Here is a 24941-nt window from a genome sequence, read left to right on the forward strand (position 1 = left end):
GACACTCATGTTCGGCCAGTGACATTGGGAACAGAGCTCACATTTCATATCTAGATTGATGTTACTCTCCTTTTTACACAGACCTGAGAAGGAAGATGAGTTAACGGCAGTGACATCATCTGTTAGTTACTTCTGTTCTCTTCCCCATGCTTCCCACATCCGGTAGGTCAGTAAATCTCATCAAGTCACCCACCGCCAGGTATATGCGTGTGCATCCCCCTGCAATGACTTTCACTCAGAGTCTCACCATCACTAAGCCGTGATCACCATTATATCCTTCAATGGGAGGCCCCCAGACCGCCCATTTGCTCCTACCTCCAGCCTGTTGTCAGGGTCATCCTTCCAAACCACCTATAAAGTCAGTCTCACTTCAACTTCCCTTCACTGCAGGGAACCATTAGCAATTCCAAATAATTCAAAGTGATTTAAATTCTTACTTCAGTCTATTAAAGATATAACTACTATTATAAATTCAGTCTATTGAGAAAATGCAAAATGTAGGCAGGTTGGAATGTTCCCCTTTAAGTATATGGAAAATTCTAAATATTGATACTAAACAATTTTTCTTTTTTAGCCTTTCCCATTTTTAAAACCATGTGGTGACATCTTCTATTTGCTTAAACCACTCCAGCATCTCCCACTCTTCATGAGTCAAAACCAAAACAAGACAAGCAAGACCTCAGTTTCTTGGCACATGTGTCCATTATTTATTTACCTTTCCACTGACTCATTTCATCATTAACTGACTGTCTCACCTATGCATTCTCTGACACGTGAACTCATTCACCTATTCCTCATTTAAACATTTCATGAGGACCTATAATATTGTAAATATGGCAGTGGGTTCTAGGTTCTCAGGGTGTCCATGAGCTGGTGTAGAGTCCTTTGCTGTTTGGTGGAGCTTGACTTGGTTCACCAACCTGCCAAGTTTCCTTAGGCATCCAGAATGCCATGTGGGAATAAAGTGCGAGTTGATGATTTCTTAAGTAGTTTCTGGACAATTCACTCATGTCCAGGGAGGGAACTGCTGTAATCATGTCAGTCTCCTCAAGATCTCATGCCTCAAACCATCTTCTTCTTTGTTGTTAGAATGCATGAGTTCCTCCCTCCCTCAGGTTCTGAGCTAAAGTGGATGGAATGAATGTAATTAACCTGATCTGCTTGACCAAGATGTGGTGGCTGACAAAAGCCGGTTATAAGGGGGACTTCAGAGAGGATGAATGCTTTTTTAAAAATTAGCTAATTAATTAATTTGGCTGTGTTGGGGTCTTGCAGCATGAGGGATCTTCTATTTTTCTTGCAACATGAGGTATCCTTTAGTTGCAGCATGCAGGATCTTTAGCTACAACATTCGAACTCTTAGTTGTAGCCGTGGGATTTATTTCCCTGACCAGGGGTTGAACCTGTGCCCCCTACATTGGAAGTGCAGAGTCTTAGCCACTGGACTACCAGGGAAATCCCAAGGATAAATACTTTAATATATCATTTCATCACTCACTCTTTCATGGACCCCCTTGACATATATCCAGCCACCCACATCCTCACCTAACCACTTACTCTCTCATCCACTCATGTATTCACTGATGTATCATTGATTGACTCATTCATTCATTCTTTCATCACATTTGTTTTCATCCATCACTTACTCATTCAAACCAATATTTTTCTGAACGTCTGGCCTGGTTAAGCTATGAGGAATTTGTCTTCTAAGGACTGAGGGGACAGAGTGGCAAGAGGGCAGAAGGTGGACTCCAACACTTGAGGAAATCCTCTGAGCCAATATTTAAGGGCTGTGATAAAGAGCAGTACAAAGTGCCCTGGGAACTTATCACCTTTTTCTGCATTTAATGTAGTACTTTTTCAGAGAGTTCTAAAAAATTTAATACTTATAAATTCAAGATCCTCAGGGGAGGAAAAGATCAGAGGGGGGAAATAAATCTTAGTAAATGAAGAGATCTAGAGAAAATCTCTTCCTTCCCAGTCTGATTGAACCCAGAAGGGAAAGCATTAGCAGCCAGCAGGTATTTCCCAGTTCCATCCAATAGGTCAGCCTGCTGAGCCTATGAGCAGGCAGAGCAGAGCGAAGATCTCCACCTGAAGGTGCGATCCCTAGTCCTGGCGATGGTACACATGGACTTCGGGGCAAGGCAGTTGTTATTTATCTTCCTGCTCTTGTTCTCTGGTGGATCTTTGTCCTTGTAGGTTTACACTCTGAATTCTCAAGGTCTGAGATTTATTTGTCTTCCTAAATAGGGCCAACTCAGATATATGTAACGCATGCCTTGTTTTTTTTTTGGGGGGGGAGGGGTCCTTAAAAATCTATTCCTAGTGCCAGACAGGTCCATGTGCTTGTGGGCTCAGTTGTTCACCTCTGTCCAACTCTGTTTGATCCCATGGACTGTAACCCACCAGGCAACTCTGTCCATGGGATTTTCCAGGCAAGGATGCTGGAGTGGGTTGCCCTTTCCTCCTCCAGTAAGGTCCATACATTTCCATCAAAAAGAAAGAGACTTGGAAAATCTGAGTTTGAATTACGGCACTTTGCTTACCACTATGTGACCCCAGATGAATTACCTAATCCCTCTGAGCCTCAACTGGATCATTCATAAAATAAATAAAAGAATTATCAGTGATCAATTGTCTAGTTTCATCAATCCTTCACTGCATACTAAAGTTTGTATTAAGTGTGTTATTTAGCTTTTTGCATATAATTCTCAAATTTATAGATAGCGTGGTAGATTCGATTATTGCTCAGAACTATGTGTCCCAGTGCCATGTCCAAGAGACAGTGTCCACTTTTTCACTGAATGACTCTGCATGGTCATGAGGCTCGATTTGACCAAGGGATCATCAACCATTGTGAGTGATTGAAGCCGTCGAAAACACTTGTAAGACAAAGGCTGTTCTTGTATATCTCTGCCATTTCCAGAAGAACCAGCCTTAGTAAGACCATTTGCCCAAGGAAGACGAAAGACATGTGGATCAGAGCCATTCCACCTAACCATAGACCCACAATGAGAATGAGACATGGAGCTGATGCTGCAGCTGAAGTTGGACCACTCAGTTGAGCCTAACCTAGATCAGCTAGATCTTAGCCGAACCTCAGATGCACAAGCCATAATAATCGGTTGTGATTTGAGCTACTGAGTTCGGTGGTGGATGGTTATGCAACAAAATTAATGACTACAATAGCTTTATTGCAAGCTCTAAATCATAGACAAGCACACTGGAGAACAATAAGATTAAGTAAAATGACCAAGGTAGTAAGTGGCTGAGCTGGGCTTTGATCTTTTACTCACTCTGCAATATTGTCTCTTGCTAAGCTTTACCTCCTTTATAACACAGTCTAATCTGAGGTTGTTATGAGAATAAGAAACATTAGTGCAAAACACCTTGCCCTGTGCCTATTAACTTATTGTGTGTGCTACTACATGCCAGATCCTGCTCGAACAGCTTTGCATGAATTAGAATAATAAAAACGCCGGCCACTCTGGTTACTTCTGGAATTGCACGGCAGTTCCCTATAGATCTGCAGGGCTGTCTCCCGTGGACTGTGGGGTCCTGGACCACAAGGATCCATTGTATGCGCCTTGACATGGTCAGGGCTACGACAGTGCCAGCACAGAGCAGGTTCCAGAGATATTTGCTGGATGAATATTTTAAGAATTAACTGGAAATTTGGATGTCTCTTCACAGATAAACTTCCCTGGAGACGTGTGACAACAGTAAAACTTCAACAGCTTCTTTCTAATCTGAAATTCCTGTCCCTTGTTTATTGCATTCATTTCCTTAAATATATATATATATATATATATATATATATATGGCTATATATTTTTTTGCTTGTCTCTTTTATACTTGCAGACGCAACCACACATACATACCATTTTGTCAAAACAGTAGCTCAACAATAACATACTGCACCTTGGCAAACTCACATCCCTGCTAAATTTACACCAAGCAAAGTTTGTTGTTGGTTACATTAAAAAAAAAAGACATAATATCCCATCTCATCGACTTCAAGTCAGAAATCACTCTGAAACTTGGGCAGCAGCATATATCCGCACCACACACACACACGCACAGAGCCTGTATTTTGCACCTCATGTAGTTCTGTCATATCAGTTGCCAACACAGAAGGGGCACATGTCTGAGTTTCTTTGCTGCTCCTAATTACACAGAGATGGGAACTTCCATATCGTCTGCCCGGGAGAACTATGCTTCCCCCCCGGGGTCCAGGGAGAGCCTTGCTGCCTTTGTCCTTTGGTTTGGCTGAACCTGGGCAGTTAGACATGTTCCTTATTTGCTTGTGATGTGCCAAACAGGCACTGGAGAAATGCACGTCCTTGGCAATGCTAGGGCTTTGTCTGTAGCACAAAGAGCAGGGGCTGAAATGCGGAGTGAAATCCTGCAGTACTGACCTACAGCCCAGGGTCCCCAGAAGCCGAGGTTGTACTCCCGCTGTCCCAGGTGCTGAATTCAGCCCTTGGATGTGACTTGTTCCACCTTACTTCCCCCCACCCCTTTGATCCAATATTTAAAACTGGAATTGTGCATTTAGGCTTATGGCTTCCCTTGAAAAACTGGGAGATACGGCAACAATGAGCCTATTTCAGCTTGTGGAAATAGTGGCTGGAGCTGTGGAAGACCGACTCTTCCACCACTCACTCTGCATACCCCAAGCACTCTGCTGTCCCCCTTGGTGGGGCTAGTATAGGGGCTTCAGACTGCCATTGTGGTGTCCTGTTTATTATTTTCCTTTATTGTAGGAAAACATTTCTCTTACTCATGTCCCAAGCAAAGATATTTTTTAATATCAACTAAAAAAGCTACATATTTTGAGAACACTGGAAATGAACACATTTCAGTTTAGAAATGAAGACTTTTGCATGCATGGAAAACTTCAATATGACACGTGTACAGACATCCCCAATGTCCTTGCTCCTCAGGAAATTTCATGGCCTCTTGTTGATGAAGACCCTTCTGGATCCCATCAGGTGGTGGGTCATGGGGTGAATAGGGCACAGACTTTGGCTTCAGGCAAACTTAGACTCCAGCCCTCTGTTTGCAATCCCACTGCTCTGAGACCTTGGAAATGTTAAAGAACTTCTGCAGGTCTCAATGATCTTATCTATGAAGGACATGTACAGAACATATTTTATGGAGTTACTGTGAGGAACATGAAATGATTGTATGTGAATTGCGGAGCAAAATTTAGCTTCACAGTAGTAAGTCCTGAGCTTCCCTGGTGGTACAGTGGATAAGAATCCACCTGACAATGCAGGGGACATGGGTTCTATGCCTGGTCCTGGAAGACTGCACATGCCATGGGCAACTAAAGCCCATGCACTACACATATTGAGCCCTTGTGCTGCAAATACTGAAGCCCATGAGCCTAGAGTCTCTGCTCCGCAATGAGAAAAGCCACTGCAATGAGAAGCTTGCACACGGCAATGAAGAGTAGCCCCCACTCTTTGCAACTGGAGAAAGCCTTAACAGAGTAACAAAGACCCAGCACCCAAAAATAAATACATAAGCTAAAAAAAATAATAAACCCTCAAAAATATTATTTCCTTCTCCTACCAGGAAGAAAAAAAAACACATAAGGGACACCTAAACTGAAAAACAACCAGGAGATCTTATGACACTCCAGGAAATGTAATCATTATTATTAAAATTATTTTTTAAATGCTTGTCATCTCTGACATTTTAAACCAATACACTCCCATTGTGGAACAGAGAGACAGCTGATCATGAAAAGTCAGCTTCATTTGCTTTCTCTGCACTTAGCTCTTCCACATCTCCTTTTCTGAGGTCTAACCATGAGGCTAGTTCTTACCAATGGAATAAACCAAAGTGGTGGGGGTCACCGCTTCCGTGGATATTTTTTTTAAGAAACATTGGGCTGACCTCATTCTCCTGGTTCCTGGATGCAGATGACAGCAAGACACTAGTAGACGGTGACACTACACGATAAACCCACTCAGGACGTGGGTTCCTGAGTCACAACGTGGAGGAAAGTTGCTTGCCAACCACATAGATAGACCTACCATGGACGTTATCATATGTGAGCCATTATATTTTGGGTCTTATTTGTTTAGGTATTTTAATTTGTTCTAACTAAGGTCCACAAAATTTAAACAAGAACATAACTTATGAGGTTTGGGGCTCCTTATAGAACACCATAGCCATGCATTAAAGAACATTTATAATGTAGTTGTTGTTCAGCCATTCAGTCATATCTGACTCTCTACCCCATGGACTGCAGCACGCCAGGCTTCCCTGTTCTTCACCATCTCCTGGACTTTGCTCAAACTCATGTTCATTGAGTCAATGCCATCCAACCATCTCATCCTCTGTCATCCCCTTCTCCCCCTGCCTTCAATCTTTCCCAGCATCAGGGTCTTTTCTAATGAGTCAGTTCTTTGCACCAGGTGGCCAAAGTATCAGAACTTCAGCTTTAGCATCAGTCCTTCCAATGAATATTCAGGACTGACTCCTTTTAGAATTGACTGGTTTGATCTCCTTGCAGTCCAAGGGATTCTCAAGAGTCTTCACCAAACCACAGTTCAGAAGCATCAATCCTTCAGCACTCAGCAGCCTTCTTTACAGTCCAACTCTCACATCCATACATGATGACTGGAAAAACCATAGCTTTGACTAGATGTGCCTTTGTCAGCAAAGTACTGTCTCTACTTTTTAATATGCTGTCTAGGTTGGTCATAGCTTTTCTTCCAAGGGGCAAGTGTCTTTTAATTTCATGGCTGCAGTCATCATCTGCAGTGATTTTGGAGCCCAATAAAATAAAGTCCGTCACTGTTTCCATTGTTTCCCCATCTATTTGTCATTAAGTGATGGGACCAGATACCATGATCTTCGTCTTTGAATGTAAGGAGGTCTTCAAATCACATATAAGAATTAATAATGAAAAGGTTTTCTAACTTCCAGCTATATATTGGGGAAAAATGTGACTGTCAGCCAGTCAGTCAACAAATATCAATGATTGAGAACTTATTTTGGGACCTTGGGAGTCAGATTAGAGGGATGAGTAACACTGAAAGAATCATTGCACTCAGAAAACTTATGTTCCAGTGATAAGTGTCTGACTAGTTTTGATCATCTAGTTCTGCACTTCATTGGTTTTGGTCCAGACTGTTAATAGTTAACACTGTGAATCCTCCAGTTATAAGTGCACACTGTAATACCTCTGTGGGAAAGAGTGCCCAGGGGTGATGTACACAATATATTTATGTATTGCCTCTCTGTCCCATGCTTGTCCTTCCGTGTTCTTCTCTATTACAGGGATCTGGAAACCCCCAAACTACATTTCTCACTCTCTTTTATCACCTGGATCCAGATATTTTCTGTCAAGGGGAGGGTCTTGCACAAGGTTGAAATGCAGCGTGGGAGCCTGGGGATGACAGCAGGTAGCAGCAACAGTGTCATTGAGTCCAGAAGATCAGCATGGCAGCAAGCTCCTGGGATGCTGTAGCTGTGATGGGAATTCATGGGCCCTCCTCCGGATCTAGGCAGTAAGAACTAATAGGCTATCCCAACTCTTCCAAAAAAATGGGTCAACACCAGCCTCTTCATTCTCAATGGCTCAACTCCTTAGGAGATGCAAAGTCCATGGACACTGTAGCAATTGGCTAAGCTCAAGGTACAGCCCATATTTGGATACAGGAGGTCCAAGTATCCTCAACAAGAGACCCAGCAGCTTCAAGTTAATGGGGGAACTGTATTATCTGCAAATGCAAACCAGGATGTTAATAGTAGAAGATATAGGAGAGCCTCAACAGTGATCTAAGACATAAGTCTAGCCATTTTACTTCTCTGCGCAAAATCTTGCATTGACTCTCCAGACCATCCAGGATAAGAACTAAGTCTTTGCTTGCCTACCATTAATAGTGTCTGCCACCCTCTCTAGCTGCACCTTCAACTGCTTCTTATGATCCTGCATTTAAAATTCAGGAATATTTGTAGCTTGTCAAACATCTCTGTCATACCACTGTGACTAGGTCCATGCTGGGTTCTCTGCCTGGAACATACTCACCTTTTTCTGTCTTCCCCACCCCAACTCTCTTGGTTATGGTTATTACTTTTTTAACCCCTAGCTCAGCTACCTCCTTCTCCATAATGCATCCCTTGACATCTTATTCAGGTGACCTTAAGTGTTCGCCTTAGAGTCCAGAGAGTATCTTACGCTTGTCCTCTGTCATGTCCAACTCTTTGCAACTCTTTGGACTATAGCCTACCAGGCTCCTCTGTCCATGGGTTTTTTGATGCAAGAATACTGGAGTAGACTGCCATTTCCTTTTCCAGGGAAACTTCCTGACCTAGGGATCGAACCCATGTCTCCTGTGTCTCTTGCATTACAGGCAGATTATTTACCCACTGAGTCATTGGGGCTTCCCTTGTCTATATCATAATACATGTTAAACCTTATCATAAAAATGATATCAGGACCCAGGACAGTACCTGTCCCATTGCAGACAATTATAACAAGAGCTGCACACTTTTACTTATTCATTCTCTCAGCAAATGCTTATTGACCATCTTCTTCATGCCAAATGCTGCTCTAAATAACAAAAAATGTATATGTTGCATGCTAACATTGCATGATGCTGTGTAAAGTTTTACATTTTTTGTCTTTAATAGTATCCATTAGCATCCAGAGCAATCCTATGAAGGCGAAATCAGTATCAGTCCCAATTTAGAAATGCATAAACTGAGGCTTTGAGAGGATAAGTAAATATTTAGCAAATTAATACACAGAAGAATAAATATGCCTGTCTCTCCAACTGTACTGCAGGCTCTCTGAGAGAAGAAGTGGAATCTTCTTTCTCAGCTCTATTTTTAAGTGTTCAGTGTGGCATGTAACTAGGATTATCCCATGTCCTAGTTTGCCCAGCACAGCCCTTCTTTTCAACTGGAATCTGTTATGTGAACATAATTGTGAGTAGCTTGCCTTTTCGCTCCCAGATGTATCCAGGTTACCCAAAGCCTGGTTCCCAGTGAGTGCCATATTTATGTTGTTTGAGCTGAACAGAACTGGCCAAAAGTAAGGAAAGAAAAGTCAGAATTAGAAAGTAGCCACAGCCCCAACTCCAAAGCTCTTTTCACTATGCCATAAAGTGTCTGAAGGAAATTAACCTGTTCTCAGCAGACCTCAAGGTCAAATCATCCAAGAAAGACAATCCATGGATCATGTGACTCAGTAAACTGGGAAGAAATTCTTCACTTTCTTAATTGGCCAGCTTCATTGTACAGATAAAGAATCTGAAGGCAGATAGCCCAAGTGAGCTGCACTGAACAGCCACAACTAGAATGCCTGTCTTCTAGCATCAAGTCCGATGTTCACTCTGGCACCTCCTAGTCTTTGCTTACATATTCTTTCTTCCTAGAAGATTCTGACTCCCTTGAGGACCAAAATTAATCCCATTCATCCTTTATACCACCACTTCTGTGGCTCAAAGGCTCAATTCCTTAGTCTTCCATCCTTCTAGTCCTCACTTCATCATCTCCCTTGAATTTCTCAGGGATAACAGAGTAACTCTAGGGCTACATTTCTCTAGAAGGAAGATTCCTCTGGTCTGAACTCATATCATCCCACATCTTCTCATCCCACTCTTTTCCACACCCACCACTCTAGTGACTAGCATGGTTTATGTGTGTGTTATAATATAAAAAACATAACTGTAAGATTTTCAACTGTTTTTCCAAAATTAATTTCTCAAATTTTAACCTCTGCTCTCTGTTGATATGACTCTTTCATCCAAAAGGTTTAGGATTCATAGTCAATGTATTTGAGATTCATAGATCATTTATTTTCCACGGTTCTGTTAAAAAATGCCATCTCAGTGTCAGACAAAGCCCTGGGTTCTGCAGAGTCTCCAATGGTCCAGTGTGAGAATCAAGGATAAAAGACACACAGATCAATAAATACATGGTTCCATTGTGCCATGACACCTATGCTGGGGACATTCTCCTATGCTGGGAACATTAGGGAAGACATCGTTGAGAAGGGACTTTTAGCTTGTTGCTTGAAGAATGAGCAAGAGATTTCTGTAAGCCCCATAAGAACCGTTTAATCTCTCTTACTGGGACCCTTCACACATGTGATCCTTTAGTTCTGTTTGATTCCCTTTCTCATCCAGTAGCTGCTATGTCAACAAGGGCTGAAACAGTTTCTACCAATATGTCTGACTCACCCCATGGCTTTGTCCCCAGTGAGCCAAGAACTGCAGTCCTTCCCCTTTAGTTACATTTGATACCTCAATGCTAGAGCAAGCACACACTACTTAGATCCTACTAACCCTGCTCAAACCATTTGGCCATAAGTTGGTCATTGCCATTGATTCTTTAACCCTCCTTCGCTTGTATACCTCCTTCACACAGTAGGGTAAAAGACCTTCCACAACTCTCCAATGAACACCACTATCATCTTGGCCAGTCAAAGAGTCTCTTACTGATCATGGGACCCTGGACCAGCTTACCAACCTTTCTTAAGCATCAAGGTCCTCATCTTTAAAATGAGGATGATAACGATAAGTACACCTTAAGGTTGCTGAAGTATTAGACAAACTTAAGCAAGAACAGTGCCTGCCACAAGTTAAGAGCTGTGTACTTGATCACCAAAGAAACAACCATCTCTGTCATCATCATCATCATTTTCATTATCACCAATAGCAGCAATAACATTATGGCTATTGTAAATGGAGTATTTATTGTACTTTAGGGGGTATGCCAAGCAACGAAAATACTTTATTGAACACAACTCTGTCTAGTATTATCATTTCCATTCTATGCACAAGGACCCTAAAGCTAAAAGGGTCATGGTCTAAAGTAGTTAATGATACAGATAAAGCACAAGAGTCACCTCTTTCTATGGCAAAGTCTATTCCCAGATACTCAAGGCTGTTGGCTTTCCCAAGGATCCTATAGAGACCCTACAGAGACATATCACATCACTCATCTCCAGTTTAATCAAGTTTGTTTCCCCAGCCTTCACTGAAAACTGTAAAAGTTAAAACATTCCAGCAGTTCCCTGGTATTGATGAGATGTTCCAGCTGAGCCTTCACAGAGCCCTCGGCCAGGCTTCTGGCTGTCAGGTGAATGAGAGAAGAAATTCAGGGTCAGAACTCAGCTCACAAAGGGAGCTCAACTGCTCCCTCAACCAGGGGGGCGGGGGGACAGAACTTTTCTAGCATATGACTGGACAACCACATGCCCAGACTCACAGGAATCCCCAGGAGGGAACACCTGCCACAGGACCATCTTCAGCAATGGTAATCAACCCTTATACTTGGATGGCCCTCCAGCCTAAGTGAAAGTGAAAATCATTCAGTTGCATTCGACTCTGTGTGAGCCCATGGACTATGCAGTTCATGGAATTCTGCAGGCCAGAATACTGGAGTGGGTAGTATACTGGAGTGTGGAGGAATTCCAATATACTGGAATACTGGAGTGTGGAGGTCTCTGTTCCCTTCTCCAGGGGATCTTCTCAACCTAGGGATGGAACCCAGATCTCCCACATTGCAGGTGGATTCTTTAACAGCTGAGCCCCAAGGGAAGCCCAAGAAGACTGGAGCGGGTAGCCTATCCCTTCTCCAGGGGGTCTTCCCTACCCAGGAATCGAACCAGGGTCTCCTGCATTGCAGGCGGATTCTTCACCAACTGAGCCACAGGGAAGCCTAAGTGAGGGCGTCTGCATTTTCCTCATCTCATTCAGACCTCATTCAGTTTGGGCAGCAGTAGAAATGCCATCATTTCTACAGGAGAGGGAACAGGCACAGAGTCTTACGTCGCTTGTCCTGGGGCTCAGCTGCCCAGTTCAGGCACTGGGTGCATCAGCTCCCAGAGCCCTGTGTCAGCATCTCCTCCCACCTTGGCTGCTTCATCCGGAAGGCAATGCTTTCCTCCGGAAGTCAGAGGCCAGCTTTCCGCCCCTTGGTGCCCAGGTGCCTGTCAGCACAGAAATCTTTAGAACCCCCCTTACCTAAAAGAAAGCATTTCCTTAACGACACTAAAGACTGTATGGCCATCATGTCCTGCACAGATTCTGCCGCCTGAGTCCACCAAAGCGAAAATGGAAGCAACCGCTGTGTAGTTGTTATGGATTCAATTGTGTATTAAATATGCACAATATACTCAAATCTGTATATTGAAGTCCTGTTGTCGTTTAGTCGCTCAGTCATGTCTGATTCTTTTCAGTCCCGTGGATTAGAGCCCACCAGGCTCCTCTGTCCACAGGATTTCCCAGAGAAGAGTACTGGGGTGGATTTCCATGCCCTCTTCCAGGGGATCTTCCTGACCCAGGGATCGAACCTGAGTCTCCTGCGTCTCCTGCGTCTCCTGCATCAGCAGGCAGATTCTTTATCACTGAGCCACCTGGGAAGCCCCATAACTCTCACTATTTCAAAAGGTGACTAGATTTGGAGCTAGGGTCTTTAAGGAGGGGGTTAAGGCTAATGAGGTAGCAAAGAGTTGACACGACCGAGCCACTGAACTGAACTGAACTGAACTGAAGGCTAATGAGGTTGTGAGAGTGGGGCCCTATCCAATAAGATGAGGGGAAGAGACAGAAGGCGTGCACACACATGGAAAAGGCAATGTGAACACACAGAGAAGGTAACTGTCTGCGAGCTAAGGAGAGAGGCCTTCAGAGAAACCAACACTGCTCACACCCGGGTCTCAGACTTCCAGCCCCCAGAGCCGTGAGCCAATAAATAAAAACACACAATAAGTCTGCTTCTTAAGGCTCGCAGCCTGTGGTACTCTGTTATAGGGGCCTGAGCTGCCTCTTGTAGCTTACTTAGTCGCTCAGTCATGTATGACCCTTTGTGATACTGGACTCTAGCCCGCCAGGCTCCTCTGGCCATGGGATTTCCAGGCAAGAATACTGGAGTGGGTTGCCATACCCTCCGCCAGGGGATTTTCCCCACCCTGAGATCAAACCTGCATCTCCTGTGTCTCCCGCATTGTGTCTCCTGAGCCATCGGGGGAGACTCTTCATACAATAGTTAACAGCCATGTAACTGGGAGAGGAGCTACACAGATGAGTACCAGTGTGTATTTTTAGGAAGAGAATCCACACACAGACCCTCCATGCCAAAGTCCTATATTTACAAGGCAGAGAGAGCCCCCTTCCAGGCTGAAAGTGCCTTGAGTTTAGCCTTTCTTTCCCTTCCCTATCCATCCTAGACTCATCCAACACACCCAACCAGACTCAGGGCCTTGAGCTTGTCCAGCCCGGGCCCCCCGGCCTGGCTGGTGTGTCTGTCAAACCAGCCTCCTTTTCTGAAAAGGACAAGTCGGAGCCATCTTTCAGGAGTTTTCTTCCCCTGACAGAAATCAGCAGGGTTAGAATAAACTGCATAAGTTATCAGCTCCTCAGGAAAGAACATGAAAAAGGCCCTTCTATCACTTAATGAAAAATAGCTTCTTTTTTGGACAGAACTTCATAGGCCTGCAATCAAGCCATGGCTCCCCTCTCCCTTCCCTGACGTGCCATGCAGGCAAAGCAAGTCGGCATCTATTAATAATATTTTCTCCTGCTCCTTTCATTTTTCTGCATGTCCCACCACTGTCAGGCCCCGTGATGGAGCGCAGCCTTTATCTCGTCCGAGTCTGGCCTGTCAGGGTGATAAACAATTCTAACAAGAATCAGAATAAAGATCTTCCCAGTAGACTCTGCGGAGAGATAGAGGCTTTTCTCATTTTCTCGACGGAAAAAAAAAAAAAAATTTAATCTAGCGGCTCCGGCTTTTTTCAAGCGTCACATTCAAAGAGATGCAAATTTGTCAGAGCCGAGACCCCAGCTGACTCTGAGCACTGCATGAATGTCAAAGGGGGGATGCAGCGTCTTTGACATGGCTCCCTTTTTTTGGGGGGGTGGGGAGAAGCTCTCCGCCAAATGTTAAAAAAAAAATAAGGTTTCGCTTTGTAGTGCATGTTTCAACAATTTTCATAAGTTTTCTTCTGAAATAAAAAAACTGCCGTCGGGAAGGAAAAGAGAGGAGGAAAGGGACAGATGGAGATTTAGGGGTGAAGGAGGAAAGAGCCCCAGAGAAACAGCTCCATTGAGATGTCAGGTCTGACTGAAATGCACGGGCTCTGAGTCGGTTTGCAGAGGGGACGGGTGAGGACAGAAGGAGTGAAGGAGTTATGATGAATGAATGAATGCATGTCTCAGAAGGTGTGGCGCTCAGCCTTTTTTTAGGTTGTGTGAGTGCTTAGTTGCTCAGTCATGTCCAACTCTGCAACCCCGTGGACTGTAGCCTGCCAGGCTTGTCAGTCCATGGGATTCTCCAGGCAAGAATACTGGAGTGGGTTGCCATTCCCTCTTCCCTAAGTTTGTGGAAACCATGTATGCCTTTTTCTGGATATTTCTTCTCCCAATTTACCACCAGCATGAAAGCTTCTGCATGTTCTTATCTTCTGCTCTGTTAGATGCCTAGATTCAGAGACCACAACAGATTCAGCTGGAAGGGTCTGGTAGGTGAGCAGAGAACCAAAGAAGAGAGGGTGGATGATCAGAGTGCTGATGGACTGGGAAGAGGCTAAGATATGGCCAGCACAGGCCTCCAGGGAGCCCTGGGGCTACAATGCAAGCAAGGACTCGCTGGTCAGCCCCCAATTCCTTCATGGAACTGAAGCTCTGCTGAGCTAGTCCATGAAGAGCCCTTTAAGTCAGTTTCCTGGAGGTGGGTTGCATGGCCCTCTCGGCCCTGCTCCTTTAGGCTACATGCCATCCTTGAGCCCCCAGACTCTATGAAGCCTTCCCATCTCCTCCAATCTTTCTGTGTCTTTCTGAGTCAAGAGCACTGGATGCCTACATTCCTATGATCTATTTTTTCCCCTTGTTGTTTCCCCATCATTCCACTGACCTCTATCTCCAACCACATCCCTTGGTCCCTCGCTCTGCAGCGCTGCACAGCTCTCGTTCCCAAGAGAACAACTAGCAAAAAGCTATTGTGTGTTGCAGTCTAGATGTCAAGATTAACACAGGGTTAGCAAAAATGTAAGGAGGAGACAGTCACACTAACAGAGGAGACAAAGTCCAATCTTAGCCATCAAATAGTCACATGGTCTGCCCTTCTTAAGACTCTTCCTGATGATACCTCTATCTCCTGGCACGTTTTCTGAGAACCTGGGACCCCAACACTCAGGATCCTTCACTAGACACAGAACCTTTCAAAGAACCTGACCTTTTCTTATGCTGAGAAATACTATTTTTCTTCTTAGCCTCTCAAGCTCTCCTATCTCACTTGTACTTATTGGTCTTTCTGAAACTGATCTATTGGGTTGTAAGTTAGTTACAGGTTATAGGTTTGCATCAGTAGGACCTGCACAGCCTTGACGTCTCATATTTCCCTGCATCAGAAGTTCAGTGGGAAGTAGGCATGTGAGGTGGCTGGTTGGTTAGAATAAGGATTAGGGTAACACATGGGGTGGAGCGTATATATACTGTGGAGAGAAGGTCTTAGAAGCCCTTCTGACAGTAGGATGTGCGTGAAATAGGGGTCCCTCTCATCTTTCCACTGGCGCTGCCCTTTTGGTCATGTTGTTTTCAGTGTCGTCAACCATCTCCTAGAGCCAGCACTTCAGCTGTGGCCAGAAATACTAGTCCCAGGTCCAAGCAATGGCCGCTCTCGATCCTGAGTGCCTACGGCAGTGAGCAGCCTTCGACGTCGCCCTTCGCCCACACTTCCGGTCTGGGAGCCCGGTCGTTGTTTAGACTGTGCTGTTGTCTTGCTAACACTTGCTCACCAACAAATCAGGAGACAGAAACCTTGTCCCCCCGAAAAGATTCCATCCCAGAGGAAAGGTTGCCCAGCATACAGAGCTCTGGAAGGGAAGGTGAGCATTTTTATAAATAGCCAGTTGTCCCAGAAGGTCCACACTCCACTCCACAGCCCTAGTGAACCCAGGAGGCAAAAAAATTCTGAACATTTTTCCTGCTCTTAAGAATGTTCGAGAAGTTAAAACTTTTCCCCCTTAGGGTTTAGGGCACTCCTTGACAGGTGACAGCTTTGGCTAGTCAGGACTAGCAGTCTTTCAGGAAATAAATCATCACAGAGTGTTTCTCCACTTGGGATGAGTAGAAGAATAAAGAGGTATCTGTGACCCTACATTTAGCTCAAAATACATGTGACAGCCTTGTGTAATTAGTCAGTCATGTCCGATTCTTTGCGACCCCATGGACTGTAGCCCACCAGGCTCCTCTGTCCATGGGGATTCTCCAGTCAAGAATACTAGAGTAGGTTGCCATGCCCTTCTGTATGGGATCTTCCCAACCCAGGGATCGAACCCAGTTCTCCCACATTGCAGGTGGATTCTTTATCATCTGAGCTACCAGGGAAGCCCATGTGACAGCCTAGCATGGAGTTGAGCTCTAAATCCTGAATTCACAGGCTGTGGAGCAAGACTGCTCACTGCTATTAACCAAATGTCCTTGGGAAAAACATGCCTAATATCTGATGCTTCATTCCTTTGTTAAAAACAAGCAAACAGACAACAACAATGATAACAAAATTGTCTATAATCCCTGCCCCATTGGCTCCCAGAATTATTAAGTCAAACAAGATATGAAATGTGCTTTTCGATCCGTAAAGCAGATGCCAGTGAAGTCTGCTTCTTGTTATTGCCTTTCCTTCCCTTGTCTCATTCTGCTACTATTTTCACTCTGGGAGGCCAACAAAATCCTGCCACCACCATGAAGTGGCACCATGAAGTCTTTTCTCATCTTGCTTCCTAGGTGGCAGAGTGGTAAAGAATCTGCCTGCCAATGCAAGAGATACAAGAGACTCGGGTTTGATCCCTGGGGCAGGAAGGTCCCCTGTGAAAGGAAATGGCAACCCACTCCAGTATTCTTGCTTGGGAAATCTCATGGACAGAGGATCTGACAGGCTACAGTTCACGGGGTCGCAAAAGAGTCGGACATGACTACAACATACACACACATTGCCTTTTCTCCCTTTTTCTCATTCTACCACCATTTTTACCCATTTTTATTTCATCCCAGCAAAATACCACCACCATGAAGTCTCTTCTCATCTTAAGCAGGAAATTCACCTTTTCTTCTGTATAGTCAAAAAATATACATTTTTCTTTATCTTTACTAAATGCTACCACATCCTTATTGTCTTCTTGAGTTGAGCCTGGAATTGTCTATCTTTGCAGATGGATGCTCCTCCAAGACCTACATGTCTCCCTTTTCCCATGGAGTCTGGCCAGAGGAAGGGTTCAGAAAGAATCAGTGGCTAAGATTAACTCAAGTTTGCATAAGCAAGGATAAATGTCATCAAATATAAACATAGAAACCATATAAACTGCTGCTACTGCTAAGTCACTTCAGTCGTGTCCAACTTTGTGTGACCCTATAGACGGCAGCCCACCAGGCTCCCCCGTTCCTGGGATTCTCCAGGCAAGAACACTGGAGTGGGTTGCCATTTCCTTCTCCAAAGTATGAAAGTGAAAAGTGAAAGTGAAGTCGCTCAGCCGTGTCCAACTCTTAGCCACCCCATGGACTGTAGCCCACCAGGCTCCTCCATCCATGGGATTTTCCAGGCAAGAGTATTGGAGTGGGGTGCCATCACCTTCTCTGAAACCATATAAAACATCTCCCTAAACATCTTTTCATGCAACCCTGTAGTCTAGAAGTAGAACAGCATTAATATTTTATTGTCTGGATACTTAGATGAAATCTATTCTATATTTAACTTGAATTATTTCATTAACATTAACAGTGACACTAAGTTATCATCCATGTTTTTATTTGGAGAAAAATAACAACATGCCCGAATACATTCGATTGAATTTGAGCAAAAGTCTCTTTTGCCTGTCTTCAGATGGCAAAATAATCATTCATTCAATCAACAAATATTTACTGTGGGCCTGCTGTATTCCAGGCATTGGATTAACCACTAAAGACAAGGCTGTTGAATAAGATCAGATGGTGTCTACCTTCACTGGGCTTATATATAAGGGAAAGGAGTGAAGAAAATTGGCAAAAAAGTCAATACAATTATTACAGATTGTGAAAAGTTCTACAAAGAATGTCATACTCTGGCAGGCGGTAAAAAGTATAATCAAAGTTCTCTCTGAGGAGATAAAAAGTTCAGCTTGCAAATTTTAGAGGGAGCCAGGCAATAAATAGAAGAAGGAAGAACATTCTAGGAAGAGGACATGGTGTATGAGAAGCCTGCAAGGTGTGAGCTTTAGTATATTCAAGGGCCAGCACATGGATTAATGCAGTTGCAGATGAAAAAGGACTAACATGAAGCAAGTTTGAAGAAAAGTCTAGGGATCACATTACATAGAAGACTCCATGTAAATACATTGAATAATTTTATTCCAAGGGCAATAGAAAGACACCAATGGCTATCATCAGAGAGTGACATGGTCTGATGATATTTCAAGGTCACACTTGCTATGCTGTGGAGAAAGGACCAAAGAGTCTAAGAGAGGAAGCTGGGAGTCTGCTGTGGTCCTCTGGCCAAGAGATGATGGTGATCTTCCTGGACTAGTTATGGTTATGAGAGACATGGAGAGAAGTACCTGAAATTGACAGAAGTTTCGGAAGTATGATTGGAAGAATTTGTGGGTGAACTGGATTTGAGAAGTGAGAGAAATGAAGGAATCATGACAAGTCCTTGGTCTTTAGCTAGGATGATTGGATGGTTGGTGGTTCATTTATTAGGACAAACTGGAGAAAAAGTTTCATAGACAAAGAATCAAGTTCCACCTTGATAAGTCACGGATGGATAAGTTATGTAAATCCTTTATTTGTTATCTTCTCAATGTCTCAGTTCAGTTTAGTTCAGTTCAGTCGCTCAGTCGTGTCTGACTCTTTGCGACCCCATGAATCGCAGCACACCAGGCCTCCCTGTCCATCACCAACTCCCAGAGTTCACTCAGACTCACGTCCATCGAGTCAGTGATGCCATCCAGCCATCTCATCCTCTGTCGTCCCCTTCTCCTTCTGCCCCCAATCCCTCCCAGCATCAGAGTCTTTTCCAATGAGTCAACTCTTCCCATGAGGTGGCCAAAGTACTGGAGTTTCAGCTTTAGCATCATTCCTTCCAAAGAAATCCCAGGGCTGATCTCCTTCAGAATGGGTAAATAAATAAACCTTTGTTGAATCAGAAAAGAAGTATTGTGACATAGTAAATAGACACTTGAGTAAGTGAGTCTAAAGTTCAGATTAGAGATAAGGGTCAGAGACAGAAATTGGGAATTCATGAGCCTTTAGATATTAACAGACCATGATCAGTAGAATAAATCAAATGGGAAAAGGGTGTAGAAGTAGAAGCACTTCCCTGGTGACTCAGTGATAAAGAATCTTCCTGCCAATGATGGAGATACAGGTTCGATCTCTGGGCTGGGAAGATCCCCTGGAGAAGGAAATGGCAACTCACCCTGGTATTCTGGCCTGGGAAATCCCATGGACAGAGGAGCCTAGTGGCCTACAGTCCATGGGGTCACAAAACAGTTGGACAGAACTTAGGGACTAAACAACAACAATAGAAGTAGAAACAGCTGAGGACGGAGACCTGAGCAACATCACCTTTTAAACAGCAAGTAAAAGAGAATGACTCAGAGAAGAAGCTGGCAGGCAGAAGCCAGGATGATAGAGGGAAGGAAACAGAAGCACATGATAATCGTGAGAGGTAGTCAAGAGAAGTCTTACATGATCAACCACGTCTACTGGCTCTGAAAGCTTCAGTAAAATGAAGACAGAGAATCCTCCACCAAATATCGTTCCTTAAATCAAACACTAGACTCAAGTGAACTCATTTTAACTCAACGTTCTTTTGGTTTTACCGTTTGCTGATTATCACAAATGATTTAAAAAAAGACTAATAATCCATGAATTGCAACTTGGGGAAAGATAACCAATCCCCCAAAAAAATCTCGGTTATATAGTAATCTCTAATATCTTTGGACGTTACAGGGCGATCTGCATGAGATGAAAACACAGGCAGATCAAGAACCAAGTCACAATCTCTCCACTTTCAGGTGTGTGTTCTTAGACTAGTTAAAGCCTTAGTAAATACCGAACTCCTAATCCTTCCAGTTTGAGTGACATAAATAATAGTCGGGCATGACTGAGCAACTAACACTTCCACACAATCATAGCTGATTCACTTTGCTGTACAGTAGAAACAAACACGATGTTGTAAAGCAACTATAGCCCCCAAAACATTATAAACAATAAAATTAAAAGGTAATGTGAGGGAGGATGCAGCATGGTGAGTGTAAACTATTTAAAGGACCCACATGTGTGGCGGGTTCAAGACGGCAGGCTGAACTGGTCCCTGCTCTCAGTTCAGTTCAGTCGCTCAGTCGTGCCTGACTCTGTGACCCCATGGACTGTAGCACACCAGGCATCCCTGCCCGTCACCGACTCCTGGACCCTACTCAAACTCATGTCCATCGAGTAGGTGATGCCATCCAACCATCTCATCCTCTGTCATTCCCTTCTCCTCCTGTCTTCAACCCTCCCAGCATCAGGGTCTTTTCCAATGAGTCAGCTCTTCGCATCAGGTGGCCAAAGTATTGGAGTTTCAGCTTCAACATCAGTCCTTCCAATGAACACCCAGGACTGATCTCCTTTAGGATGGACTGGTTGGATCTCCTTGCAGTCCAAGGGACTCTCAAGAGTCTTCTCCAACACCACAGCTCAAAAGTATCAATTCTTTGTCACTCAGATTTTTTTATAGTTCTACAGTTCATGAAAAATCTCACAAGAGGCCAGAAAATATATTTCAAACAAGAAACCAGAACAAAGCCATAAGAATGAGCCAGAGGGCCATTAGCAGACTAGAAATGTTGAAGAATCTCAAAGACTGAAGGCAGATACAGGAAGTAAAAGACTGAACATGCACACAGGTACATACACTCATGTGCATGCACGCAGAAGCACTTCAGGGGAGCTCTCAGTGCGGAGTCAGGAGACACAGGAATGTGGGAAATTCATCAGCAGAAATGCAAAAATGTGCTTCCATCAAAGGAAAGCATGACTGAATCCCTGGCATAGGCAAGGACAGGCAGGTTTGAAAAATAGCAAGGTGTCTAAATGGGTCGGTGTGTAAGACACTCTGAAATTAAGTACAGTCACCCGTCTGTATCAATGAAACCATATTCTGGTTCCCTATTTGGCATTTACAGCCACCTACACTCTGTCCCCAGGATTTCCTTCATATCTGATTTGTCAGTGTATCTCCTCAACTACCCTTGATGTCCCATGTAGACTAGCCCATTGGTTACTATTTTTAAAAATCCATACACTCTAGATTTATACAGTACCCTCTTTGGGATGACACTCCTCATACCTCTGTCTTTGAAAGGCTAGATCTTCAAGTCCCATCCATACGTTACCCCTTCATGAAGTCAGCTTCAAAGGACCCACTTTGTGAAGGAATCATTTTTTCCTATACCAACCTAGCACTTTGGATCCTAACTCAAAAAGATTCACGTACCTGAAGGCTCATAGCAGCAGTAGTTACAATAGCCAAGACATGGAAGCAACCTAAATGTCCATCAACAGATGAATGGATAAAGATTTCGTACATATATACAATGGAATATTATTCAGCCATAAAAAGAATTAAATAATGCCATTTTCAGCAACATGGATGGACCCAGAGATTATAATACTAAGTGAAGTAAGTCAGATAAAAAAGACAAGTATTACATGATAATCACTTATACAATGAATCTGAAAAATAATACCAATAAATCTATATAAAAATAGAAACCAACTTACAGACATAGAAAGCAAATTTATGGTTGCCAAAAGGGAAAATGAGGCTGGGAGGGATAAATTACAAGTATGGGATTAACAGATACAAACTATTATAACATAAAATAGACAAGCAACGAGGATTTACTGTATAACACAGGGAAGTATAATCGATATCTTGTAATAATCTATAATGGAATACAATCTGAAATACACACAGGTACATGTGTGTACACACACACACACGCACACATATATGTATTTGTTGCTCCGTTGCTAAGTCGTGGCCGACTCTTTGTGATCCCATGGACTGCAACACGCAAGGCCTCCCTGACCTTCACTGTCTCCCAGAGTTTTCTCAGACTCATCTCCACTGAGTCACTGATGTCATACAACCATTTCATCCTCTGTCACCCACTTCTCTTCCTGCCCTCAATCTTTCCCAGCATCAGGGTCTTTTCCAATGAGTCGGCTCATTGCATCAGGTGGCCAAAGTGTTGGAGCTTCAGCTTCAGCACCAATCTTTCCAATGAATATAAATAAATCACTTTGCTATACATCTGAAACTAAGACAACATTGTAAATCAACTATACTTCAATTAAAACAAAATAAAGTTGAAAAAAGGACTGTCTCTCAGCATTTTGCACATAGTAGGAGCATATAAAACAGTATCTAGAATGTAGTAGCTACTTGGTAGTTACTTATGAAGCAGATGAATAAGCTTTAGTAGGCTGTGTGTGACATGTTTCTTGGAATGCAAAGGCTGGAGTCTCGTGGAGAAGGCCTTGTAAGCACGTAGAGAAGTGTTGGATAAATTCAACAGGCCAGGGGGAACCATAGCAATTCTGGCTAACATTTGGAAAATCTAAGAGCAGTCAGGGCAGAAATGGTGGAGCAAGTGGACTAAGTGCCATGCAAAAGTCTACCCACGTGGTGAATTTATGATGAGACTACTGTCTTAAAAAGTGGGCCAGAATTAAGTATTTAGTCCCAAATAAAACTTAAAGAAAACCAAAAAAAAAAAAACCTGCAAATAGGAATACAAAATATAGCCAAGCTGCCAAGGAAGACAACTTGAAACACAGATGTTTTGATGGCTGCATGCAATGCTCACCTCGGGAACAAATTCTTTTTGCAATATGGCCCTTGGTAGATACATGATTTTAATTAAGCAGGGAGACAAAGTACAACCGCAACATGTGAGAGGTAGGCACACCATGCAAGAGACATCTGATCCAGAGCTGGGCTTGTTTATGGTATTCTTGTCAATACCTCTGTCATCTCAGCACTCTGTTTATTTTTAAACCCAGGCTTTGTTTTGCATTATCGGCAAGGAAAGTCTTCATTTCCAGCCAGGTTTTGATGTGAGATGTTTATTCAAAACTCGAAATATATGAAGCAAGTTGCATTTTTCCTGAGAATTTGCACAACTTGAGACTTGGAAGGATAGTTTACAAGAAACAGTAAAATTAAAAAAGAGAGAGAGAAAGATGCTAAAATGGCCCATTTATTACTACGGTTGGGTGTTCCCTAAGATAAAACCCTGGGGTTAATGAGAAGTGGGGATTGCCTTCCTGGGAGTGACTTTTGAAGAAGCAACATCATACAAAGAAAGTGGAAGATGTGAGTATATGAATCCCAGCCCTCGCCCTGGTCTCTTGAGTGGGATATTGAGAAAGTCACTTCACACTTTGAGCCTCAGTGACACCATAGTCATCCCATCTCCACGTGGATATGATACTCCCTCTCTAACCAAAGCCCAGCACTGTTGCAATGAGGGGTGTAGAAATGTGTGTAGGAAAGCCCTGAGAACTCTGGAGAGAAGCTACACTTTGCCCCTGGGTCTCTAGGAGCTGTCTGACCCAGGTGCCTGGCCTCAGCCTCATAGCACTGCTGCCCGTCCTCCACGGATGATGTGAGGTCCCTGGCTCGGGTCTTGCTCACAGATGCATAGAAAGGAGAGGTCAGCTTAGCGAGGAGGTCCCTAACTCCTTTCTCTGGGTGTGCATTCCAGGATGCGGTCCCTAAGTCCATCTTCTCCTCCCCCCCTTGGGCAGAGGGGTGGGGGGCAAGGACTAGGACAGCTAGCAATGAGAAGAAGTCATTCTGAGGACCGCTGGCATGTGCTACCTCTTCGGTGGCAGGATTTTGTGTCTCTTGCCTCAAAACCCCCAAAATCTTTGTAGATTTTCTGGAAAATCAGATTTATAGATTCATTGGAAAAGACCCTGAGGATGGGTAAGATTGAGGGTAGGAGGATAAGGGGGCAGATGAGGATGAGATGGGTGGATGGTGTTATTGACTCAATGGACATGAGTTTGAGCAAACCCTGGGAGACACTGAAGGACAGGGAAGCCTGGCATGCTGCGGTTTGTGATATCACAGAGTTGGACACAGCAAAGCAACGAACACCAACAAAGCTTCATGTTTCTGAAAACAGCCACTCTTATGTGGGCATGAGAGTGCTCGGTCGCTTCAGTTGTGTCCAGTTCTTTGTGACCCCATGGACTGTAGCCCACCAAGCTCCTCTGTCCATGGGATTCTCCAGGCAAGAGCACTGGAGTGGGTTGCCTTGCCCTTCTCCAGAGGATCTTCCCAACCCAGGGATCAAACCTGAGTCTCCCGCACGGCAGGAAGATTCTTTACCATCTGAGCCACCAGGAAAGCCCTAGAAGAAAATAAGAATGCTTTCTTTTTCCTTCCCTTTCCCTCCCTTTTCATCTCCAACTCCCCCCAGAACACTCTTGCCTCCTGAGACCGGCTCTTCTCTCACCTCCTGCCCTGCCCTTCCCACTGCTGGGATCTGAGTGACAAGATGTGTGAACCCTTTACACATTCTTCTTTTTCCCCGGGACTTTGCTTGGCTTACCCCCTCCCCCATCTAGTCCTAATTCTACATCTCCAGACAGCTTGTCCCTGGGAAAGAGTCTTTGTCATACAAAGCCAGCCAAAGCCCCTCCTTTTGGCTTCAGGGAAGCACCGGCTTTATAGATCAGAGAATGGTCTCTCAATTCAGATCAAATTTCCACTGAGTCTCTTACAAGCTGTGTGATGTAAGCCAGTTGGATCACCCAAAGTTCAAAAATGTCTTTGTAGAGTTGCTCTGATGATTAAACCAAATTGTTATACCCATCTGGTGGTGGTGGTTTAGCTGCTCAGTCATGTCCAACAATTTTCGACCCCAGGGACTG

The 24941-nt window shown here is 43.9% G+C and overlaps 1 non-coding gene across 1 annotated transcript; it reads right to left on the minus strand.

Annotated features, from left to right (window-relative positions):
• Nucleotides 1-1382: 1382 nt before the first annotated feature.
• TRNAG-UCC lies at nucleotides 1383-1455 on the minus strand. Its single transcript has one exon. It is a non-coding gene; the product is annotated as a tRNA-Gly (tRNA).
• Nucleotides 1456-24941: the final 23486 nt, after the last annotated feature.

Source organism: Bubalus bubalis, chromosome 20 (genome assembly GCF_019923935.1).
Source record: "Bubalus bubalis isolate 160015118507 breed Murrah chromosome 20, NDDB_SH_1, whole genome shotgun sequence".
NCBI lineage: Eukaryota > Metazoa > Chordata > Mammalia > Artiodactyla > Bovidae > Bubalus > Bubalus bubalis.